Raw genomic sequence first — 24,462 nt, 5'->3', positions numbered from 1 at the left:
TTGCCTTGCTCGACATTTATTCGCTGCATAAAAGATAAGGGAACTGAAACGTCAATTTTTGGTGTCAGGAGAAAATACCCGATGCCAATGCCAAAATACGCAATTGTGGCAAAATACCCAAACAAGAAAAGTCGGAAATTTGCGTCAGCAAATAAAGCTTCAATCCAGCCTATTGTTGGGGGGGGGGGACTATTTACTCAAATGCGTTTTTGTTGTTCGGTCAATTTTTATCGATCGATACTTTCATCATAGAGAAATGATAGTTGTATCCATAAAAAGCTTGGCCAGCGAAAGGAATTAAAAATTTTGAATAAGGAAATTTTTTGTAAAGTTTTTAATTAGGAAATTTTAAAAATTTTGAAAAAAATTAGGAATTAAAAAATTCTGAATTGCGTTTCTTGCGAAAGAGTTATTGAGATTTAATGTTTGTGTTAACACGGGATATTTGGCACGATTTTCTTCACTTTTAGAGTTTGTTCAATTTTAGTTTGTTTAATTTCGGATTCTTACTATAAAAATATTAATTCAAATTTACATTTCACGCTACAAAATGAATCAATTTTGTGTTTCCAATAGACAAAAGGCGATAAAAAATGCTAGTTCTTGTCTCATAGGGAATTTTACTATCAAAAAACTTTGAATTCTATTTGAGAGTTCTTTTTTGTAAAATTATCATTTAGTTTTTTTTTTACTTTTTTCAAGTCACTTAGACACTAGTCACTTTTAGTATCGGGGTTCCAATATTGACAAACCTCATTTACAGTCAAATGATGCCCAATGAACAATAATTTCGTTTTCAAGGAATCCCTCATGTTATTTTTGGCTTCGACTTTGAGTTTTCGGTTTTTTAACGAAAATGTGATTCTGTCATTTCTAGTTCTGTTGTCTTTTTTACTCAGCGATTAGAAATGCTGATAGACGTATCATGACCTCTAAGTTTCGTAGTGTGTTGTGGTCATGGGTTTGGGCTTTTTCGAAATTTTTTTGACCTCTATGAGTTTTTTGAGCCTCATTGGCCAGGAACCTCCTCCAGTGTTTAGTAATAGGTTACTGCATAGTTTTCAAAGCCAATGAATTGATTGTAAAGATTTTAATATACATACTGTAGCCACTTGTTGATAAAATTTGCATTATTATTCAAAATTTATTAAAGTTAACCAAGTAACCGATCTTTATGGCCAAGTGAAATTTTTTTAAAGCTTGAAATTGGGTTGCTGGAAAATGTATTCAGAAACACGAAAAGTTTTGATGACAAGATTATCACGAATTTTTTCAATTTTTATTTCGAAAACTTTCAATTTTTGTGATTTTTTTTATTTCTTTTGTTACAGCTTTTAAGTTAATCGAACTTTAAGGTCATGTTGTCATGTTTTTAGTTTTCGATCTTTAGGTGCCAATTTAAATTTTAGGGTTGAAGTAAAGGTTTTCGGATGATTTCTGGAGTCAAATAAATGGTTTTTAAGATAATGATATCACGATTGTAGCCACTACTCAACAAAATTTGCTATTTTTGCAACTTTATAAATTTTTGTATTTTTTTATTCTTTTCGGGACCAATTATGCTTTATCAAAGTTTGTTTGATGTTTACTGGCTATATTTAAACGGCATAAAATTTGCTTTCCGGACATTAGTTTCAAGAATTTTACCAGTGCTAAAAGTTCTCCTTTTCTATAAGTTTCTGAAACTATGTGTACCTCTTTGGCTAGCATTTTTCAATTGGTCTGCTTTTCAAGTGCAACAGTTCTTAGTTGCTGATTAAATTCTCAGGATTGTATTTCAGATTTTGTACACAGAACTTGCTAACGTTTTGTAATTATGAGACTCTGAATCTGCTTCAGAACTCGTTAAATCAGGAAATCACGAAGATGTTTCTCAACTTACACGAGAAAACACAAGATAAATAAAGTGATCTCATGCAAATATCTTCCGCTAAAAATTACTGGCGGAAGCCAATTCGTTGGTGTTGCTCCTATAAATAAAAATTTAAGCAGGGCATTGTGCACCTTGATCAAAAAGTGCATAAATCGAGCGTCCTCGTTTCTGCGTTCACATATTAGTATGTATAACTATATCATGCGCTTTTTTTCCTTCTCCTTATTTCGGTTTTCAGTTCAATACATAGCCAGTTTTCAAGCATAGCCAGTTCACATTTTACGTTAACAGATTCCACGTTGGATTTATTTAATTTGAGCATCTATAAACCCAATAAATTCTGTCAGTATTAGTTACAGCCCGCAAGTTTTTCAATTTTTTGCGCCAGTGCGAACATTTTTTTCTGCATTTTTTGAAATTCTTTATATAAAAGTATTATTTCATTTTTTAAGGTAAAAAGGGTAATGAAAAATTTTTGAAAGCAAAAATTTGTTGGTTCTTCAAAGCAGAAAAAGTATTGTTGAACAGCTTTTGCACTGCTCTTTTTATATGTAAAACATGCATATTACAGTTCAGTATAAACTATTACAGCTTAGATTAAAATCACCACTAAGCAAGAAAGATGTACTTTTTACTACCGTTTTGTCCCTGAAAAGTTGATCATGTAAAAACAGAAAATTTTCATCATTTGTGTTTTCGTTGTGTTTGGTGCTCGGTATCGTTTTTTGATTGGGACTTGGAACGTTTCTACTTGTGGGTTGTTCCTTGTCGTAACGTGTATTTTGTTGCTAAATAAAGGGTTAATTGAGCTGTAAGATCTACTAAATAAAGATGTTGATAAAGGATTTGTAATAGGATGAATAGAAGATTTGTATAAATAATTTCTGATAATTCGATTTGTATTTGTAGAATTTTGAGTTAATTTTGAATTAATTGAATTGTTTAATGTGTTAGGAGGCAACTGTTTTATAGCGTGTAAATGGCGAAAAGCGTTCTGTTTCTGTTTGCTTGGATTGGACTGGTTTGTGACGTCATTTAGTTCATTCTGTTTTCTAGCGATCTGATTGGTTAATTTTCTTTGCGTTGTCTGTAGTGTATAATGTATTGCTTCTATGGTGTTTATTACATGATTTTTGTCGATGTTTTCACCAGTTGGTTGTGTTATTGGATGGCGGTTTAAATAGTCCGCAAATCCCATGTTTTTCCCCGCGATGTGTTCGACTTTAATGTGGAATGGTAGTAATCGGTCTACCCATCTAGTTAATCTACTTTGGTATGTTTTGTTGCCTCTATTGTTTTTTAGGGCGGAGAGTAGAGCTTGGTGGTCCGCTTGGAGAGTGAAATGTGATCCGTATAGATAGTACTTAAAGTGTTCGAGTGACCAAACTACGGCCAGTAGTTCTAGTTCGTTTATGCTATATCTTTGTTCATTTTTGTTAAGGAATCTGCTGGCGTATGCTATTGGTTGCCATATGTTGTTTTGTCTTTGTTCGAGGCACGCGCCTAAGCCTTCTTTGCTGGCATCACATTTTACTCGTGTTTGGCAGTTAATGTCGAAATGTTTTTGTTCGACGATTGTTTTAATTGCTTGTTTTATTTTGTTAAATGCACTGGTGTGTATTTCTTCCCATTCTAATTTTTTGGTTGTTTTATTTGTTGGTTTTCTTAATAGTGGTCTTAGCGGTGCGCTTAATGCTGCTAGGTTTGGTATGAATTTTACCAAGTGGTGTATGCTGCCCATAAATGATCTTAGTTGTTTCAGCGTTTTTGGGTTCTCCAGTTGGATGATTGCGTCTGTTTTTCGTTTAGTTGGGGTAATGCCTTCCGAATTTATTTTGTATCCTAGCCAGGTAATCTCTGTTAGGCCAAATTCGCATTTGTGAAGTCTTATTGCAAGATTTTCTTGGTCTAGTCTTTTTAGTGCTTTGTCTATTTCGTTTTCATGTTTTTCTATTGTTCCTTTTGTTATTATTATTATGTCATCAAGGAATGCATTTGTTGAGTCTAATCCGTCTAGTGTCGTATCCATCATTTTCTGGAATGTTGCTGGTAGGTCTGTCAGGCCGTAGAAGCCATTTAGGGATCTGTAAGTGCCCGTAGCGTTGCCGCCTAGTATATTGAAATTGCAGTGTTTTTGTGTTTCGGGGTGTAGGGGGAGTTGGCTATAAGCGTATTTGAGATCTATTTTGCTAAAGTATAGCGTCCCCTCTGTTGTTTTGAGTTCAGAAATTTTCATAGCTATTTTATCCATTAGGTGGTCTATGCTTTGCATTTGATATTTGTTTTTGTGTATTGCGTCGTTGAGTATTTTTGAGTCTAATGCGATTTTGACGGAGTGATCTGCTTTGACAGTTTTTACTACTGGGCTTATGAAAAATTCGTCTGAACATGATGTTAGTTTTTTAATTTGTTTGTCTTCGATTAATTTTTTAAGTTCGTTTTCTACTTTTTCTACTAGGTGTAGTGGGATTCGTCTACCCTTGTGTTGTGTTGGGTTGATTTCGCTTTTGAATGTTGATTTTGCTACATGATTTTGTGATCTACCTAGTCTTGTGCATAGGTGTGGGTACTTTTGGAATATCCATTTGGATATTCTTAAATGGGTGTTTGTTATGTTGTGTAAATTTCTCTCACCTTCGTTTTGTTGTGTTCCCATTGTGAGTCGGAGGCCTAGTTTGTTCATGATGTCTCTTCCCATAATATTTATTGTATTGGTGTCTACCAATAGGATTGTGCAGTTTTTTGCAATTGATGTTCCTGACGTTATGTCCACGTGGATTGTGCCGAGTATTTTTATTTTGTTGTTGTTGAAACATCTTAATTCGCCCAGGGATTTATCCGGATGTTGGATCTTTGTCTTGTTATCTACTAGTAGGTTTTTTGCCGTCTGGATGTTCATGAAACTCCTGGGGCTTCCTGTATCGGCTAACCAATAGGTTTGTTTTTTGTTGGTGTATGTTTTCAGCCAAAATTCCCCTCTTCTAGTCTTGTTGATGTCGCTGACTTTTTCATTTGTAAATTTAACTGAATGGATGAAGTTTGTTGTGTTTTGCCAGTCTTCCATCATTTCCCGAATGTAGCAAGTTGATTCTGGGTCGATTGTTTCTTCAGTTGAATTGTGTATATCCTCCTGTTCTTCTTCATTTATGTTTCTCATTTTCTGTGATGTTTTTCTTTGAACCAATTGGTTATTCTTTTGTTGTTGTTGGTAGCCCGAATATGTTTGTTGTCCGGGATAATTTTGTTGTCTGCGTTGTTGTGGGTTGTATTGTGGACGTGGTGGCATCTCTGACTTGCACTGTTTTACGAAGTGCCCTATTTTCTTGCATATTCTGCAGATTTCGTTTTTTGCGGGGCAAACGTTTAAGTGGCCAGGGAGAAATTTGTTGCCACAGCGTCGGCAGTCTTGTATTTGTCCTGATTGTGGGGTTGGGAGAATTGGGACCCTGTTGTGTCGTTTTATGTACTGAATGTTTTCGAACCATGGGTTTGCTTGTAGTTTATTTGTATAAGTGTTTCTCATTTTCTTTTGGCTTTCTTGTCCTCTTTCTCGTGCTAGTGCATATTGTAGTGTCTCTGATGGTGTTCGTGCCTCTGATAATAAATCCATTTGGATTTGCTGGTTGTTCATTCCTTGTATGAAGATGCTCTTGACAAAGCTTTCCTCCATGTGTTCCCAGTTGCAGGCTGATGCGTGTTTTTTGATTCGTGAGTGGAATACTTCTAGTGATTCGCCTTCTTTTTGTCGGCATCGGAAGAATTGATATCTGTCAAATGTTTCATTCCTTGTTTGTATGAATGATTCTCTGAGTTGTTCTACTAGTGCGTCCGTGGTGCATTTTTGAATGTCTGTGTGAGGGAATCTTTGTTGGAAAATGTTTGTTGCTTGTGTTCCTAGTGAGAGGTATATGTTGCTTTTTGTTTTGTTATCTGCTTCTTCCCATGGTATGTTATCTACTTGTGGTCACTTGTCTTCTATGTCTTTGCATGAGTTTTGCCAATCGGTACGTCTTTCGACGTTTCTTTGTTCCCTTTGCCTTCTTTCGGCGGTTGTTTCATCAGGTAGTGCTGGTTTGTAGTGTGGCTCTGTTGGGTAATCAAGATCTTCATTTTCGGGTCTTGGTTGTAGAGGCTTGTCAACTTGTATATTTTCTTTTACCATGATTGCTAGTTTTACTGTAGCTAGCCATTTTTCCCATTCTATTTCTGGTTGGTGACCTTTGTCCCAAAAGAAATTTACTCCTAGTGGAGAACGAGCCATAGTTGACTGCGCCATGTTGTATACGATTCGCTTATTAATGAAAAGAGCAAGAGTTAATCTTGAATTTCAACAACTAATCTCTGAACGCGTTAAGGCAGAACTGCAACGGAGTGCTTCCGCACTTGTTGGTCAAGACACAATACCAATTATACCGTGTGGTTAACAGTGAACAGAAATGTCAATCACAATCATCAATCTATGTACAATGCGTTGTCACCAATTGTTGAGGTGTTAACATGTAGAGAAATACGTACGACAACAAATGAGTTTGTTCTCCGGATGGAGATTATACCATAAGATAAATATGTATACAGTTTAAGAGTATTTATATTGATACTTGGCATACTTGGTTGCGTTTTGTGGATTCCTCCACCACAGTAATAATTTTTTTCTAATTAATCCAAAAACTATTCTATAAATTCGGGGCTGTCAATAGTCTTGAGGTGAATGTGATGAGATAAATATCACAGCATGGAAAACGAAAAATTAATTACTTTTGCGTTTCTGGTTTTTTTTGTAATTGCGCTAATACATTGCAAAGATCATATTGTGTTGGAAAATATTAATTAGCATAAGAAAATAATATGGAACCTTACGACTGACTTGTGCAACAGATAAAAAAACAAAGTGTTTATTTTAGCAGTTCAAAAACTCTAAATTAATAGTTTTTCCTCGCATTCTGAATTTGTTATCAAATATAGTATATATACTTTTTTTCAAAAAAAATGCAATAGAAAAAAATTTTAAAAAATTTCACCAACGGACTAAAAGTTTTTAGATTTTCAAACAGTTAAATGCAAAGACAATTTAATGCGAACCTACAAAATTAAACTTTTGCTATCTGCACAAGGTTCTCAAAAGTTTGATGTACCTTAATCCTTATACCCTATATTACAAAAAAAACTTTTGAAGAGATTCCACGTTGAATTTATTTAATTTGCGCAGCTATAAACTCAGTAAGTTCTGTCAGTACTAGTTACAGCCCGCAAGTTTTTCAATATTTTGCGCCAGTGCGAATATTTTTTCTGCAATTTTTGAAACTCTTCATATAAAAGTATTATTTCATTTTTTAAGGTAAAGTGGGTAACGAAAAATTTTTGAAACCAAAAATTTATTGGTTCTTCAAAGCAGGAAAAATATTGTTGAACATTTTTTGCACTGCTCTTTTTTATGTAAAACATGCATATTACCGTTCAGTTTAAACTTTTACAGTCTAGATTAAAATCACCACTAAGCAAGAAAGATGTACTTCTTACTCCCGTTTTGTCCCTGAAAATTTGATCTTGTAAAAACAGAAAACTGTAATAATTTTTTTTCTAATTATTCCAAAATTTATTCTATAAATTTGGGGCTTTAAATGTCCTTGAGGTGAATGTAAAGAGATAAATATCACAGCATGGAAAGCGAAAAATTAATTACTTTTGCGTTTCTGATTTTTTTTGTAATTGCGCCAATACATTGCAAAGATCATATTGTGTTGGAGAATATTAATTGGCATGAGAAAAAAAATGGAACCCTACGACTGACTTGTGCAACAGATAAAAGCACAGCGAAGCGTTTACATTTAGTAGTTCAAAAATTCTAAACTAATAGATTTTCCCAGCATTCCGAAATTGTTATCAGATACAATATAAACAGTTATTTATTCAGAAAAATGCAATGAAAAAAACTCAAACCAAGTTCACCAACAGACTAAATGTTTTCGAATTATCAAAAAGTTAAATGCAAAAACAACTTAAAAAGTACCTACAAAACTAAGCTTTCTCTATGTGCACAACGTTCACAAAAAATTGATGTACTTTAATCCTTATACCCTATATTACAAAAAATTGAAGAGATTCCACTCTGGATTTATTTAATTTCAGCAGCTACAAACTCAGTAAACTCTGTCAGTATTTGTTACAGACCGCAAGTTTTTCAATTTTTCGTGCCAGTGCAAATATTTGTTCTGCATTTTTTGAAATTCTTTATATAAAAGTATTATTTCATTTTTTAAGGTAAAGTAGGTAATGAAAAATTTTTGAAAGCAAAAATTTATCGGTTCTTCAAAGCAGGAAAAATATTGTTAAACATTTTCTGCACTGCTCTTTTTTTATCTAAAACATGCATATTACTGTTCAGTGTAAACCATTACAGCCTCGATTAAAATCACCACTAAGCAAGAAAGATGTACTTTTTACTCTCGTTTTGTCCCTGAAAAGTTGATCATGTAAAAACAGAAAATTGTAATAAATTTTTTCTAATTATTCCAAAAATTATTCTATAAATTCGGGGCTGTCAATAGTCTTGAGGTGAATGTGATGAGATAAATATCACAGCATGGAAAACGAAAATTTAATTACTTTTGCGTTTCTGGTTTTTTTTGTAATTGCGCCAATACATTGCAAAGATCATATTGTGTTGGAAAATATTAATTAGCATAAGAAAATAATATGGAACCTTACGACTGACTTGTGCAACAGATAAAAAAACAAAGTGTTTGTTTTAGCAGTTCAAAAACTCTAAATTAATAGTTTTCCCTCGCATTCTGAATTTGTTATCAAATATAGTATAAATACTTTTTTTCAAAAAAAATGCAATAGAAAAAAATTTTAAAAAATTTCACCAACGGACTAAAAGTTTTTAGATTTTCAAACAGTTAAATGCAAAGACAATTTAATGCGAACCTACAAAATTAAACTTTTGCTATCTGCACAAGGTTCTCAAAAGTTTGATGTACCTTAATCCTTATACCCTATATTACAAAAAAAACTTTTGAAGAGATTCCACGTTGAATTTATTTAATTTGCGCAGCTATAAACTCAGTAAGTTCTGTCAGTACTAGTTACAGCCCGCAAGTTTTTCAATATTTTGCACCCGTGCAAATATTTTTTCTGCATTTTTTTTGAAATTCTTTATATAAAAGTATTATTTCATTTTTTACGGTAAAATGGGTAATGAAAGATTTTTGAAAGCAAAAATTTATTGGTTCTTCAAAGCAGGAAAAATATTGTTAAAGATTTTCTGCACTGCTCTTTTTTTATGTAAAACATGCATATTACTGTTCAGTTTAAACTTTTACAGCCTAGATTAAAATCACCACTAAGCAAGAAAGATGTACTTTTTACTCCCATTTTGTCCCTGAAAAGCTGATCATATAAAAACAGAAAACTGTAATAATTTTTTTCTAATTATTCCAAAATTTATTCTATAAATTTGGGGCTTTAAAAATTCTTGAGGTGGATGTGAAGAGATAAATATCACAGCATGGAAAGCAAAAAACTATTTACTTTTGCGTTTCTGATTTTTTTTGTAATTGCGCTAATACATTGAAAAGATCATATTGTGTTGGAAAATATTAATTAGCATGAGAAAAAAATGGAACCCTACGACTGATTTGTGCAACAGATAAAAGCACAGCAAAGCGTTTACATTTAGTAGTTCAAAAATTTGAAATTAATAGAATTTCCCCGGTTTCTGGAATTGTTATCAACTACAATATAAACATTTATGTATTCAAAAAAATTCAAAGGAAAAAAATTTTTAAAAAGTTTTCCAACAGGCTAAAAGTTTTTGAATTATCAAACAGTTAAATGCAGAAACAGTTTAAAAAGTACTTTTAATAATAAGTTTTCTCTATGTGCACAAGGTTACCAAAAGCTTGATTTACCTTAATCCTTAAACCCTATATTACCAAAAAACCTTTGAAGAGATTCCACGTTGGATTTTTTTTAATTTGAGCAGCTATACACTAATTAAATTATGTCAGTGTTAGTTACAGCCCGCAAGTTTTTCAATTTGATGTAGTAGATCTTATTTTTAAGCTGAGTTACTGCTCTTTTTGGTTGATGAAAATCGTTCATTTTTCATTTTAACAACGTGGTAAAGAGTAAAAAGAACAAAACAGCTGTATCATCTTTCTTGTCTAAGTAGAGAAATTGAGAATAAAGTCCGCCGGTCTAAAACTTCAGAATTTGATGCTTTTCTCACGCCTCAGCAAAAATAACATTTAAGCTTTCACCAGAAAGAACGCTTAAGAAGCACAAATTGTGCTGCACGTTAATTGTGCTTTTGGGTTAATTGTGCTTTGAAGTTAGAACAGACCGAAATTGCCGTTACAATCATTTTACCGTGTTGGATCTCACAAGAAAAAAAATAAGGTTTGAGATCTATCAAACGTTTTGTAAGATCTTCATGAGACCTTGTAGCTTATAAGACATTGAAAGGTAGTGCGAGAAACATTTACCTGGTCCTTCTGTTCTTGTTTAGTTGTAACAGACGTAATATGAGACAAAATTATTAACAATATTTGTCGTAGTTTGTGCTCTATTTGATGTAAATTAATTATTCAGAAATTAATTGTTTAAGCTACATGGCTAAACATAATTAGCCTTTGAGATCTTGAGCCACAAACAACTGATGCTCCTCTTTTTGGTTATAATTTGAAGCAAAATGCATTTCAAACAAAATATTCTTTCCCTGCATAAATTATTTCTAATCGATATTAAAAAGGTGGTCCAAAATGCCATTCCAAAAATTTTGTGGTGTATAGAGCCCTTTCAATTTTTCTAGACAAAGTCTCCAAAAATCTGAACTAATAAAAGTCTTTTAATGTGAGAATTCTTGTAATCATTATTCGTAGCAGCTGTATTGACCTTCACCTTAATCTTTAATGGTTTCAGTTACAATCAAACGGTTTCAAATTTATGCATCGCTCGTAAATATTTGCAGTAAACCAGACTTCAGTGATCTTTCGCTCAATTTTTTGAAAAGTTCTGTAAAACAGATTTTGACCAGCAACAGGCTGCGATTTAAACGCCCAAAATTTTTGCACTGCATAGTTTTTATGTTGTATTGTCTCTTAAAACTAGCAATGTTGTCAAATTTTTCATCAACATATACTATGTTGTTTTTCACAAGTTTCACATGCGCTTTTCACAATAATATATCTTAATACATTTTTAGGCCATAGACATTTGATGATGCGTTTAGTTTGGTTTTCTAAGTTCTAGTTCACTGTAAACGGTCCGTAACCGATTAGCCCCCCAATCCTTCCCCTTGTTATTTGGTTCAATTTTATTGAGTTCATATTCATAATCGCTGTAAAAGTCATATCTCTAACTTTGATTTTTCATGACTTTCAATGCCAAACTTTTTTATTCATTATCATACATGAGTTTCATCGTGCCAGACTTAACTTTGATCGTAAATGCGGGTATAAACCACACCTTTGTAAGCTATTATTTAACAAGCATACAAGCTTATAGAAGAATACATAGCAAAAAAAACTCTTGAAAATCAGTCGTTGTCTCTGAAAGCGGATCAGACGAAGGGAAAGATAACAAATTTTGGCGCATCCTAGGTTTTAAAACCGAACCATCGACTCACAGTACAGAGACAATTTAAAATTTCTGCCTTGTAGTTTTTCACTAAAACTTTAAAAAATCCCACCACCTAGCTGAATTAAACGTGCTATAGATTTTTCCATCTGATAATTTTAGCACTTCAAATTTCTAGGCTGTCAGGCTTTCTAAGTAAGTTACAGTTCGATGAACTTCCCCCTGCATCGTTCATTGGACTCAGAACATTATGATGCTATACGCTCAATGCAGTTCTCTAGTCCATGCGGCTAGAGTTCCCACATTTGCTATTAAGAATGACTGGGGACTGAGTGGGTGAGGCTGTGGGTTCTCTTTTGAACCAACGCATAGGCTTACGACGGGGATAGTCGAACATATACATAGGTAGCAAAGCCTGATTTTCCTTAGATTATAGCACGTTCTAGTTCAGCTAAAACTCTCTGACCCTAAGTCTAGCGAAAAAGCATTAAAAAATTCAAGGTTTGATTAAGCACTTCTTACATTCAAACAGAAACTCTAGCTGATTCTGATTTACAATTTTGCACCTGCTGACACGCAAGTGCAAAAGTTTTTGTTGCTAGGCACAAGATTTTCTAAAAGGTAAAACACTATCCTCCCCAGGTTAAGGTGTTTCTCTGCGACCGTGATCAGACAAAACCTTCCCCACAACGCGAAGCGTACAAAAAAATACTTTATTAAACAGCATTCAAATAAGATTTGGTAAAAGATAAGACAATCAAACCATTGTTAGCTATCCAAACATAGTTAGCATTCAAGTTGTTTTAGATACAAAACAAACCATTAGTAAGAGTTCTAACAACATTTTAAGTGCTAACTATAAGTGCAGTGACTCATAACACTCATAGTGCAATAAGGTTTTTTTTGTGAAGTTCATCGTGCAACCATAAACTAAGTAACCATTAACCAATGAGACAAGCCAAAGCCATGTCAAGCAAAACGAAAACAAAATCAACCTCCAGGGCTCAACTCATGCAACTCTTGAAGTTCAAAGTCACTGAGTGGGAAGCAGCACAAGACCTACTCGACGAACAAATGCAACAAACAGAAGCAGCAGCAGACCTCCAAGATCTCGTTGACGAACTTCGACTGCAAAAAGCGGAGCTTAATCGCATGTGTAGCGAACTCAAAAAACAACAGTGGACAAAAGAAGAGTTCGACACTGTTGCTGAAGAATTGGCACGGAGAAATTGCAAATTATTGAGAATCAAACAAAAAATGAGATTGCTTCATGGGTCAAACCATCAAAAATTCATCTCTTCCGACACCTCCTCGGAAGAACACTCAACAAACGACGGAGCAAGGTAGTTGTTTCAGGAACCAGACGTAAACAACCAAGCGGAATGAGACGCAAAACGCCAATGCAAAATGCAGGTGAAAACGCTGACAGCTGGGATGAGGTGTTCAGTTCTGATGACCATGATGGTGTACCGTCCAAAAACAGTCACCGTGATCTTCAAAAGAGAGAGCAAGTGTAACAAAATACTACGCTCAGCAACAGAAATCAAATAAGAACACTGAGAAACAGGAGCATCGCAGCCTCAGTGAAGACGCGAAACAGGTTCAGAGTTGCCCGATTTTTGATGTGAATGTTCCAAATCAAGGTTTTGCTACCCTCAATGGTTGAAGCGATCAACCAGCAGACACTGTGTACTGAAATTCCGGTACAACACCTGGATTTCAACCTCGAACAATGCCTGACAATTTCACTCAACCGTTTGCAGACACTATCTATCCACGTGATCAGCAACAGGCGCGTCATTTTTTCAGTAGTCAAATGGATGACTCTTTCCCAGAGACAAACAAAATGATGAACGCTCCCAACAGAGAGATTAATCGTCACTTAAATTTCTTGCCACAGCAGTTTTTTGAGCATCAGTTCCCACAACGACTCTATGCTGAATGGACCAATCATCAAGTGATGATGAATGCGTTCACTCTACCAAGGTTTAGTCTTGACCATTTCTCAGGCGATCCTTTGATGTGGCATCAATTGTACAGCTTTTTCAAGTCAACCATTCACTACAATCCAGCTCCATCAACTGTTCAGAAAATGACATACTTGCAAAACTCGGTAACTCACAAAGCAAAAGACTTCATCCGTGGTTACTCTTACAACGGAGACTTCTATGAGGAGGCATTTTTGGAACTCATCAATAAGTTTGGAAAGCGGCAGCATGTTGTTGTGAGCGCGTACCTCACACAACTTGAACAATGGCCTAAGACCAGAATGGATGATCCCAGCAGCTTTGTAAGTTTTGCGTCCTTCCTCAGACGTCTGGTACAGACCTTACAACTTCACCATTCTGAATCGGACCTAAGGGCATCTGCGGTAGTTAAATTGCCAAGGAAAAGTTGACAACACCAATGACGATTCGATGGAATTAACATGCAAGGAGCATGAGAAAAGAGCAACCCAATTTGGTTGATTTTGCAGATTGGATAAGCACATATGCAGAGGCTTGCGAGGATGTCTCTCCACAAAGACCAGAAAAAACAGACCGGGTTGAGCGGCTTTCCCAAGGCCAGAAACACCTTCAAGCCTAATTTTTCAAGCCAGCTTAAATTGCCAACTATGCTCTGGGGATCACAACCTTGGTCGCTGCAAAGAATACCTGAGCAAATCTGTAGCTGACTGTCAGCAATTGGTGAGGCATCACCACTTGTGTGTCAAATACTTGAAGAGACATGCGAGTGGATTCTGTAAATCAAAAATTCGATGTCCTGTAGACAGATGCAATGGATTTCATCATTCAACTCTCCATCGAGACGACTTCAGGACTTCGCAGAGAAGTGATTTCCAAGCAACGAGTAAACGGGGATTTCAATCCAGAAACAACCCAGTGCAGTCAAACTACGGTAGAAACTTCAGCCATACAACGCCTCAGCTTTCGTAAACAATCAGTAACACGCCAAATACCAACAACAGAAGGAGATACAATCAAAACAATTTCAACTCTCGTAATCCAAGCTATGGAAACAACACCTCGCATCAAACGGCCAAACAGCAGCACAACAATCCTCAGCAATCTAATGAAAGAAGTAACACCCACTTTCAATCAGTGACCAGCAATGAGCTGAATGATAATTCATCAAAACTTCCACGTGCGCAAAACCACACTTGCAGCAGAAATCGAGAACCCACGAGGGTCAGAGCTTTCATTCAACTACAGGCAATACCAGTCACGCTCTTCTACAAAGACTTCAACATAGAGACCTATGCACTTTTGGACAGTGGAAGTGATAAAACAAAGATGACAAAAATTATTGCTGATGCTCTTTGAATTCGAGTCCCCAAAGATATAGAACTACCTCTAGCTTCGCTGCATGGGGAGCACACAGTGACAACAGCTGATGTCATGATTGGAATTGGTTCACTTCGCAGCTCAAAACCGGTGACAAGTCTTCCTGTTTACGCAACCTCCATCGAGCAGTTCCAGATGCCAACTGTCCTCGCAGAAAAGTTGGATAGACTTTGTAGAGACCATGATCATCTGGCAGAAATCAATTTTCCACAAATTCGTGACAACAAAATTGGAATATTCATAGGAGCTGATGCTTTTCTGGCTACTGTTCCAAGACACTTCACTAGCGGCAAACCAGGAACACCCTACGGAGTCAACGCATTTTTAGGATGGATTTTGACAGGCCCTGTGCCACAAGAGTACTTCCAACCAAACAATCAAGGAAGCAGCAACCACAACATCACTCTTTTCAACCATCTCAAGCGAGGTAGTGACGATCGGGACGAAAACCCTCTACATCTTTTTTGGACCTTTGAAGGTGTCAACTTTAGTCAGGGTTCTACAAAGGGACACAATGAAGAGGACCAGAAGGCGCTAAATACTTTGGCAGAGACCACACATCACAACGGGGAAAGATATGAGATTGGACTCCCTTGGCGAGAAAACGTCACACTGCCCAACAACTACTTCATAGCAAGGGTTCAGTGGCACGCCCTGCAGGAGCGACTTGAGAGAGACAACCAACTGAAACAAAGATATATGACCACTATCTTTGATGATATGGATAAGGGATACATAGCAGCTGTTACGAACCAGGATGCAAAGAACATTTGGTATCTACCACATCATCCCGTCATCAACAAGCAAAAACCAGTCAAAATAAGACGAGTGACAAATGCAGCCTCAAAATACAAAGGATTTCTTTGAACGATGCACTGCTAACGGGACCGGAACCTTTGTGCTATTTACATGGACTGCTTCTACAGTTTCGTCAGTACGAGGTTGCAGTAACAGCAGACATAGAGGCTATGTTCATGCAAGTTGGAATCAGATAAGAAGACCAAGATGCTCTCCGTTTTTTGTGGAGCGACAATGATGAGGAGGAGACATCCAAATACCAACAACTCTTTGTTGGAGCAACTTGTTCTCCTGCCTGCGCAATTTTTGTTCTGTAAAAGTGCGCCAACGATGACAGACAAGAACATCCAAAAAAATTTGACTCAATCACAAGACAATTCTACATGGATGACTTCATTCAAACATTCTCAACATTGGAAAAGGCAGCAAATACAGCGACTGAGCTGAAACATGTTCTCAAAACAGGGGGATTCAACCTCACCATCTTCCTAACCAATAACCCTGCTGTGCTGAACAAGATTCCTGAGGAAGACAGAATTTGAGTTCTAAAGTTGCAAAGGATACTTGGCCAAACATGGAACCCTGAATCCGATCAACTTTTTTTTGCGAAACCCAAACTGAGCTATTAAAAATAGAATATCACACATAGAAAGCTTCTCTAAATAGCTATTTCTTTGTTTGATACCATTGGGATAATCTCGCCTTTTGCAATTCGACTGAGATGCATCTTGCAAAAAGTCATCAAACAAGGACACAATTGGGACCAGCTACTATCAGAGGAACATTACCACGAAATTCAGCAATGGATGGAAGACTTCCAGAATATGCCTCCAATTCAAATCCCCAGATGTCTAGTTCCCAACGTCGATGGAACTCACGAGTTGCACACCTTCACAGACGCTTCACTTTCAGCAGTATCAGCAGTGGTGTACCTGAGGACAATGTCCGCTGACGGCTCAATAGCTACCCGCTACGTCATCAGCAAATCCAAGGTGGCACCAATCAAACAGTTGAGCATTCCCAAGTGGAGTTCGAAGCAGCTACATTGGGAGCAGAACTAGCAGGCTTCTGTGAGACAGAGATGACAATGGATGTGATGAGCAAAAAAATTTGGACCGACAGCACAGCAGTACTCAACTGGATCAAATCAGAGGACGACAGAAGATGTACATCGCAAATAGACTCAACGGAATTGCTGAGAACTCAAACAAAGACGACTGGCAACACGTACCAGGAAAAATGAACCCAGCTGATCATGGTACCAGAGGTCTAGCTCCATGCGATCTTCAAAAATTGTAGATAACAGCATCTTCTTTCTTGATCAAACCTGAGAGCGAGTGGACATTTTCCGGTGACAAAGCAGCTCAAACATACGGCACTCGAATTGATGACAAGACCAGTGAAAAACCGTTGGTAGATCCAAACACATTTTCAAACTGGCCTAGACTCCTTGGCACAATTAGGACAGTGTTTAGAGCAGTACGCGTACTGAAGAAGTTGATCAAGCGCTAGGTAATGTGCGACTTGGACGACTTCGCGGCTGACAAAAACAAGGCTCGAAACTTTCTCTTGAGGATATCTCAGTCCACACGTTTCAAGGACACAGTTTCTCGACTTCAAAGTAGACTACCCCTAGACTAGAAGTACAAACTATTACCATATACATCCTTTCTGGATAGCTACGGACTCCTTAGGTTTGGGGGACGAATTCAGAAATCTTGATTGCTTTTTCAGAGCAAACATCCGGTGATAGTCCACAGCAAGTGCAGAGTTGCCAAACTGCTTATCGAGAAAGCACATCACGACTGCGGGCATCATGGAATTGAACATGTTCGTGCACATATCCCAGCAACGTTCATGATAGTTGGCATCCGGAGAGCTCTAGGAACTTTAGGGAAGTACTGCTTCATCTGCAGTCGCTGGCGAGCAGACAATGTCAGACCAAAGATGGCTCCTCTACCAAAATTTCGCTTTCCGGAGCACCCCAAACTCTACCCATTTGTGAATACTGGAATGGAAATGTTCGGTCCTTTTCGCATTGAAAAATCCAGAACCCAAACAGAACTCAATTAAGTCTGCATGTTTTTTTGCTTGGTCACACGAGCAGTACACTTGGAAGTTTGTGAGGACCTCTCCACTGACTGTCTACTAATGGCTATTCGACGTTTTGTATCCAGACGAGGATACCTTGATGTCATTGTTTCGGACAACAGAAGAAACTTTGTTGGAGCTAACCAGGCAATGAAACTCAATTTTCAGGAAGAATACAAACCAGACACCAATTACATGCGTCTCCAGCTGGCGCAAAAGAACATCCAGTGGACGTTCAACCCACCTCTGGCACCTTTTTTCGGAAGGGGTTTTGGAACGACTTATCCAGTCGTCTATACGAAGCCTACTTGTTGCGCTCGGAAGCCGCCAACTAAACTTTTCAGTCTTCTATACAGTTGTAGCGGAGGCAGACGGAGTTCTTAATTCACGCCCACTGACGCATGTTGGGAGCACTTTGATCGACGAGGAACCATTAACACCGAATCATTTCTTGATGAGAAGACGCCACTTCTGCCTAAAACCTCTGGCAAACAAAAGACCCAAGTTTTCAATTAGAGATTTCAAGGAGTCACAGACCCTGTTGGACCACTATTGGTCTCGTCTTCTCAAAGAGTTTGTACCGGAACTTAACAGACGGACAATATGGCAGCAAGCCAACGCTGAGCTCAAAGAAGACTATGTTGTTTGGCTCTACAAAGATTTTACACCCCGAGGAATTTGGCCCATTGGTCGGATCGTCAAAGCACATGTGAGTAGAGATGGAGTGGCAAGAAAATTCGACATCAAGACCAGCACTGGCATAGTGCAACGTACCGCAGTGAGATTGGGTAAAGTGTTTGAAACTGACGATGATTCTTCTTTTTCGTTGGCCGCGGAGAGTGAATGAATACTCCTTCAATCATGTCAAACCGATGCATAAAACTCACTCAAGCGGAAACTTTTGAAGCAGTAATTTTAAATTTCTGATGTCAATTATTTTGTTCTTTTCTGATAAATTTATTTGCTAAGTTTTGTTGTTGCTTGCCGGAGTGTAAACGGTCCGTAAATGTTTAGCCCCCCAATCCTTCCCCTTGTTATTTAGTCAAATTTATCGAGTTCATATTCATAATCGCTGTAAAAATCATATCTCTAACTTTGAGTTTTCATGACTTTCAATGCCAAACCTTTTCATTCATTATCATACATGAGTTTCATCGTGCCAGACTTAACTTTGATCGTAAATGCGGGTATAAACCACACCTTTGTAAGCTATTATTTAACAAGCATACAAGCTTATAGAAGAATAAACAGCAAAATATACTCTTGAAAATCAGTCGTTGTCTCTGAAAACGGATCAGACTAAAGAAAAGATAACATTCACAATCCGCTTCTAACTTAAGGTTTTAGAATTTTCACAGAAACAGTTCATCATAAGTTCATAAACTTAAAACAAAGGGGATCTCTATTGTGCCTTGAGAAATAATGTGCCGACCCCGTTTATCCACACCTTTGGCTTAATTTTCTACCAAATGAGGAAGAGAAAGACAATTTTCAAATATTCAAAATATTGTTCAAAAATAACTGGTTTATGAACCAAATGCTGACAACTCTAAACACTTAGTAAAGCAAACAACCCAATAATTGAAGGTGATGAGACTTACCATTACTAAAATGAAGAAACAAGAAAAACAGTGAAATCAGACACCGACAACAAACTTTACTTACATCCAAAACTCAATCTCTGCTGCTTGAAAAAAAAATAATGACAAAGTAAAATTAGCGTCAAATAAAACCTAATCTAAACAAAGTAATTGCTACTTCACTAAAAAAACAGCCGACTAGTCATTAAGGAAACCTGGAAAAAACGCGTTTTATTTTTTGAAAACAAATCATTGCAAATAACGAAAACCTTTAGATATCAATTGGACCTCCCCATATACAAACGTGTGTGTGTGTGTGTCGTGTGTTTGACTTCCGAAGAACGAGACTAGGTAACAAGTAGGCAAAAAAGAACAAAAATGGAACAGTTAATAAAATATTTGTTTTTTTAAAAACAATTAATTTCAGTCAAAAAGCATTAGCTATCAACTGACATTATTAAACAATTTTTTTAATTTCATTTAAAAAAGATCTGCAATCACTCAGAAAATGAGATCTGTCTTCATTCTGTATTTTTTATCTGACTAACAACAAAAACGTCAAATAATGGCAATAACCAGAATAAGAACAAAATTTTGCAATAATGCGTTGTCGAAGCCTTTGAAACAATAAGCTACACATTTAATACACTAGATATGTTCAATAGTGTTTTTATTTAATAGCAAAATCTTTGTATATGACTTTTAAATAAGGAGACTACGTAACAAGTAGCCAAAGATGAAAAGCAGATAGCAACGTTGCATAAAACATCGATTTTAAAAAAAAAACATCTGACATCAAAGTTATGAAAAACTTAAGCTATTATTTGAAAAAAGTAAAAGTGTTTGCTTATTCATCCATAAGAGGCCTTTAAGACTTGAAGTTATCTAAGAAATCTCATTTGACTACAAAAGGAAACACAAATAAAGGCAAAAGTAGAAAAAATTCAACTATATTTTGCTAGAAGACAGTGTCGAAGCCGTTACAGCCATAATCTATTCACTAGAAAAACTTATCTGTTCACGTATGCTTTCACTTTGAAGGCCAAAGTGAATATATCTGTTCTGTCAGTAATGTGACAAGATAAAAAGGGTACTTCACATTTGGGAAAAGGACCACAAGCCAAAATATATTTGTTTTTATTTTAAAACTCGTCGTTTCGAAGCCTAGTCACAATTACTTTAGTCAACAAACCGCAAGAAATATTGCACTTGAATCAATTAAAAATTTAAGGCGACTCCATCTTAATCACTTTACGCTACAAATTGAACAAAAGGAGGAAAAATGACAAAGCTCAAAAATCCCTTATTTATTTTTAAAACAAATTTTTGAAACTCAAAAAGACACTAAGGTTTCAACTAGATAGGTTTCCCTGGAACTCTTTGGGAGTCAATGGGACCTGTCAGTAGTAAGACTGGACTGCTTTGCTCTGTTCTTCAATTTACATTGAAAAAATGATAAACGCAAAAAATTGAAAAAGACAGCGAATGATTACAACCCGAATTATTTTTTTACAGTGAATATTGATTGGATTTTGCCTTTGCTCTTCATAACTTGGCAAAACACGTGATTTTTCTGGATAAAAGGACAAAAAATATCAAAAAAATGATGCATCATGATAATTATTGAATAGAATTATCAGAAAACTGGCAAACACTTAATTCGATGTGGCTCTTAAAGAAAAAGCATGTAAAACTAGTTCTCTATGTTGTAAGCGAAGATTGTGCCAACGGGTCTTGTGTTTTTTATCTGTGAAGATAAATCAAAGTGGACTGAAAAAAATTATTTCGTGCTGAAAAAAGGCTAAATATTGAAAAAATATAGCATATAATTTAGCCAAAAAATTGAATTAAGCAGTTCAACAGACTCTTCCATCTTTAGAGGTAAAACTAACAACACTATCTTTAACAATTTCACCATTTTGCATCGTTAACAATTTCCCTATTTTTTAAGCAAAACTGCCAAAAAAAAGCATAAAACAGTAAACAAAAACAGCGAAACTCTGTCAAATGTTCGCTAAACCTCAATAACTCCGTGGAAAAAACGAAATTCAAAGAGTTGTTTTTCTTTTTAATTATTTATTCTACACTGGACGGGCTTTCTAATGATACCACTCACAATCCTATACCCGGGTCCAAGTTTGGCGGTGAATTTTTTGTAAGAAATGCGGTTAAATTCGGTGAAAAAAAAATAATTTTCACCGCGTATTTCTTACCTTTTTTCGCGGTGAAAGCGGTGAATCGCGGTGAATTATTTATTTTCACCGCGTTCTCAGTATACCTGTAAAAAAGAATTTTCCCTACCCGGATGTGAACCTCGTACCTCCTGCATGCCTTCAACTGCTTATTCCACTGCCCCAACTGTCACGTAAATCCTTGATATTTCTTGTGTATTTAAATCAGATTGAGTAACAATGAATTTTGCGGTGAATTTTTCTAAGAAATGCGGTGAACTGCGGTGAAATATTTATTGTCACAGCATTCACCGCAATCACCGCATTTCTTACAAAAATTTACCGCATTCACCGTATTTCTTATAAAAATTTACCCAAAAACCTCGACCCGGGTACAACGGATATATATAAATCGGCTAAAATTGACTGAACAATAAAAACCTTTTTGAGTATATTGTTCTTCCCTCACTGAACTGGGTCGGAACAATAAATTAGAGCAAAATAAGCAGAAAAGAACGGCCTTTTGAATTGGAATTTACAACTGGTGGCTTCATGTTATCACAACAAAGAGCAGTCTAATCGAGCAAACAAGTGTAACCTAATCGAGCAAACCTTGTAACCTTGAAAAGATTTCAATCAGTTGTAGTTGATACACCTTTTCGGCCTTTTTAACCGTCAGATACGCGTTTAGATACTGCAATGACCTGTATCTCAATTGAGCTGTAGCATATTTTTGAAATAATTTATCTTGATTTTGGAACTCTGAACTAACCTTACCAACATTTTACCACTAATTACGCAAATTTATTTTGTGTTATGGTGCATGCTTTTAAAAGCTGTCCTGAAAAATGCCTGAAATAAATACTTTTTCGCCACCACTTTTAAGACCAAATTGATAAGGAATAAACCCAACAAAATATGCGCAAAATATTTAATAAGGAAAATGTGTATTTTTGACTCTAAAAGATTGATTTTTAATTGTAGAAGAACACGTTGCACCAGAAAAGGATTTATTTTGAAGTATTAGTTAGTCATTAACTATTTTATTTGATTTTCAACAAGCTACCAATCAAAATATCTCGAAATTCACGAATTATCTAAGATATAATCTTCAATGAACCTTCATTACGATGAGATTCAGTTGAGAAGCAATATCAACAGCCCATTAATTGCCCTGTCATTATCAGCAGCTCAAAATTGCCCTGTGATTTCGAGCGCAAAATGGCCAGGTGTTGGCTTGAAACGGTTTGATCAGGACGATTTCGAGCGCACACCTCAGCTGGGGCTTATTTGCTTCATCCCAAAAGCTGTTGAAGAAAAAATGAAGTATTCAAGGTGCAAGATTGTGCGAGGAAATAAAAAAAATGATTAAAAAGATTTTTTTAAGCAACTTTATATTCGTTAACCAAAAGTTTGTATTGACAACCTTTACTTCCCGTTTCATTCAATAAATCTTAATTTTTAAAAATTGAAATCATGTTTGAAACACGCAAGTGCAACTTTTAAAAAGCAGCAGATTTACAAAGTGCCTGAGTATAGAATGCCAAAAAATTTCCAAATAGTGACAGTTTTCAAAACCTGCGAAAATTCCGAACTTGAAAAGTAAGTGTTTTAAGCAAAATTCCATGTCTCCGCTACAATCTCTTCAAAAATCTTTTACCTTAATTTCCAGGTAACTTCATCAGAGTCGTGTAATGACTTCATTCTCGAAACCATCAACATAAAACTGAGAAAAAAATGTTGAGAAAAAAATCTTTTGGTTTTTTTAATATTATACTCTGCCTGCTCCTGTGCTATATTCGGATCTGCTCTATTTAAGCGTCAAGTGTTTCATATGAAATCAATTACAAATTATGTTGTTATAAGGCACGTAATTATGTAATAATGCAGCACGTGAGCCTGGGGAGTAACAGTTATATGCCTATTAAGTTTGGGGCCAAATAGTCTGCTTGACACCACACGAGAAGAGCGAGTTCGTGCGAATTCGTGCACTCAAAATTAAGTAAAAACAACACCCACTATTTATTCATGAGTTCGTAATTAACATTTGAAATTTACTTATGATCGCAACTTTGAGAGAATGAACGATGGTAACAGTGGGAAGAGGTAAGTAGATATCACAAGCTTGAAACGCAACAAATACTGATCAAACCCCGCAAGCGTAGTTTTTTTGAACGTAGGTATTATCAAAAGAATTGAGCAACTATAATACAATTCAATGGTAATCTAAATTGAGAGCAAAATTAAAATTTTTTAATATTCATCCCACACTGTTCTTGAAAAACGAAAAATATTTTTCATGTAAAAGATCTTCAAAAAAAGTCAATTTACTAGCAAACTTGCAGTACACACTATCGCAACATCTTTGAGAAGAGTGCTAAGCATTCACGAAATAAAATATGACAAACCAAAAATCGTATATTTCCAATTATACGCCCGGCAATATATTTCACTCCCTATTTACGGTAAATTTGCGCTAACTGGGGGGCTGTAGGTTTTTCCATAAAAATTTTGATGAAAGCAAGGATTCAACTTTTTATCAATTAACTAAACCAAATGATATTAATATTTGACATCGAAATTTGATGAAACGAGATTTGATAAATCAATTGACTCTCTTGATAAAAAGTTTGATATAAGGCAGTTGGTTTTCCTTCACATCACGTGTATCAGACTAACCAGGGTTTGAGGGGTGAACTGCGAACCTTCCACTGAGTCTGGCATGACTACCTGCAGTCCGGAAAATCTGATCGGCGTCTGGTCTAAAGTCCAGATAGTTGTGTGGTATGATCTGGATAGTCTGAACCGATTCTCTCCAGCGTCTGTAAGGTCTGATCAGAAACCCTTGCAGAGTCTTGAAAGTCTGCGCTGAAACAAGAAGTCCAGAAAACGGGCAGTCTCCGATTAAAAAGAAACAGATAATTAACCCCCATTGTATTTATGGAGAACAATTCTCAATTTTACTTGGTGAAGATCAAAGGCCAAGTTTTTTTATTTGCTGTTGAATTCAAAGTTTTCTGTGTCTA

General features: G+C 36.1%; 2 protein-coding genes across 2 annotated transcripts in view; one reads left to right on the top strand and one right to left on the bottom strand.

Annotated features, from left to right (window-relative positions):
* The window catches only part of LOC142337136 (synaptotagmin-15-like), an 82,401-nt gene extending 58,206 nt beyond the window's left edge, over nucleotides 1-24,195 (bottom strand). Inside the window, exon 1 of the mRNA XM_075386239.1 lies at nucleotides 24,116-24,195. The gene's annotated coding sequence lies outside the window, so the exon portion shown is untranslated. The remainder of the gene's footprint in view (nucleotides 1-24,115) is intronic.
* LOC142336281 (uncharacterized) overlaps nucleotides 1-24,462 on the top strand; it is a 304,207-nt gene that overhangs the window by 215,377 nt on the left and 64,368 nt on the right. The window lies entirely within an intron of this gene.

This window comes from Convolutriloba macropyga, chromosome 3 (assembly GCF_964194025.1).
Source record: "Convolutriloba macropyga chromosome 3, txConMacr16.3, whole genome shotgun sequence".
NCBI lineage: Eukaryota > Metazoa > Xenacoelomorpha > Acoela > Convolutidae > Convolutriloba > Convolutriloba macropyga.
The sequence above is the reverse complement of the archived record's forward strand: the minus strand, read 5'-3'. Positions and strand labels throughout refer to the sequence as shown.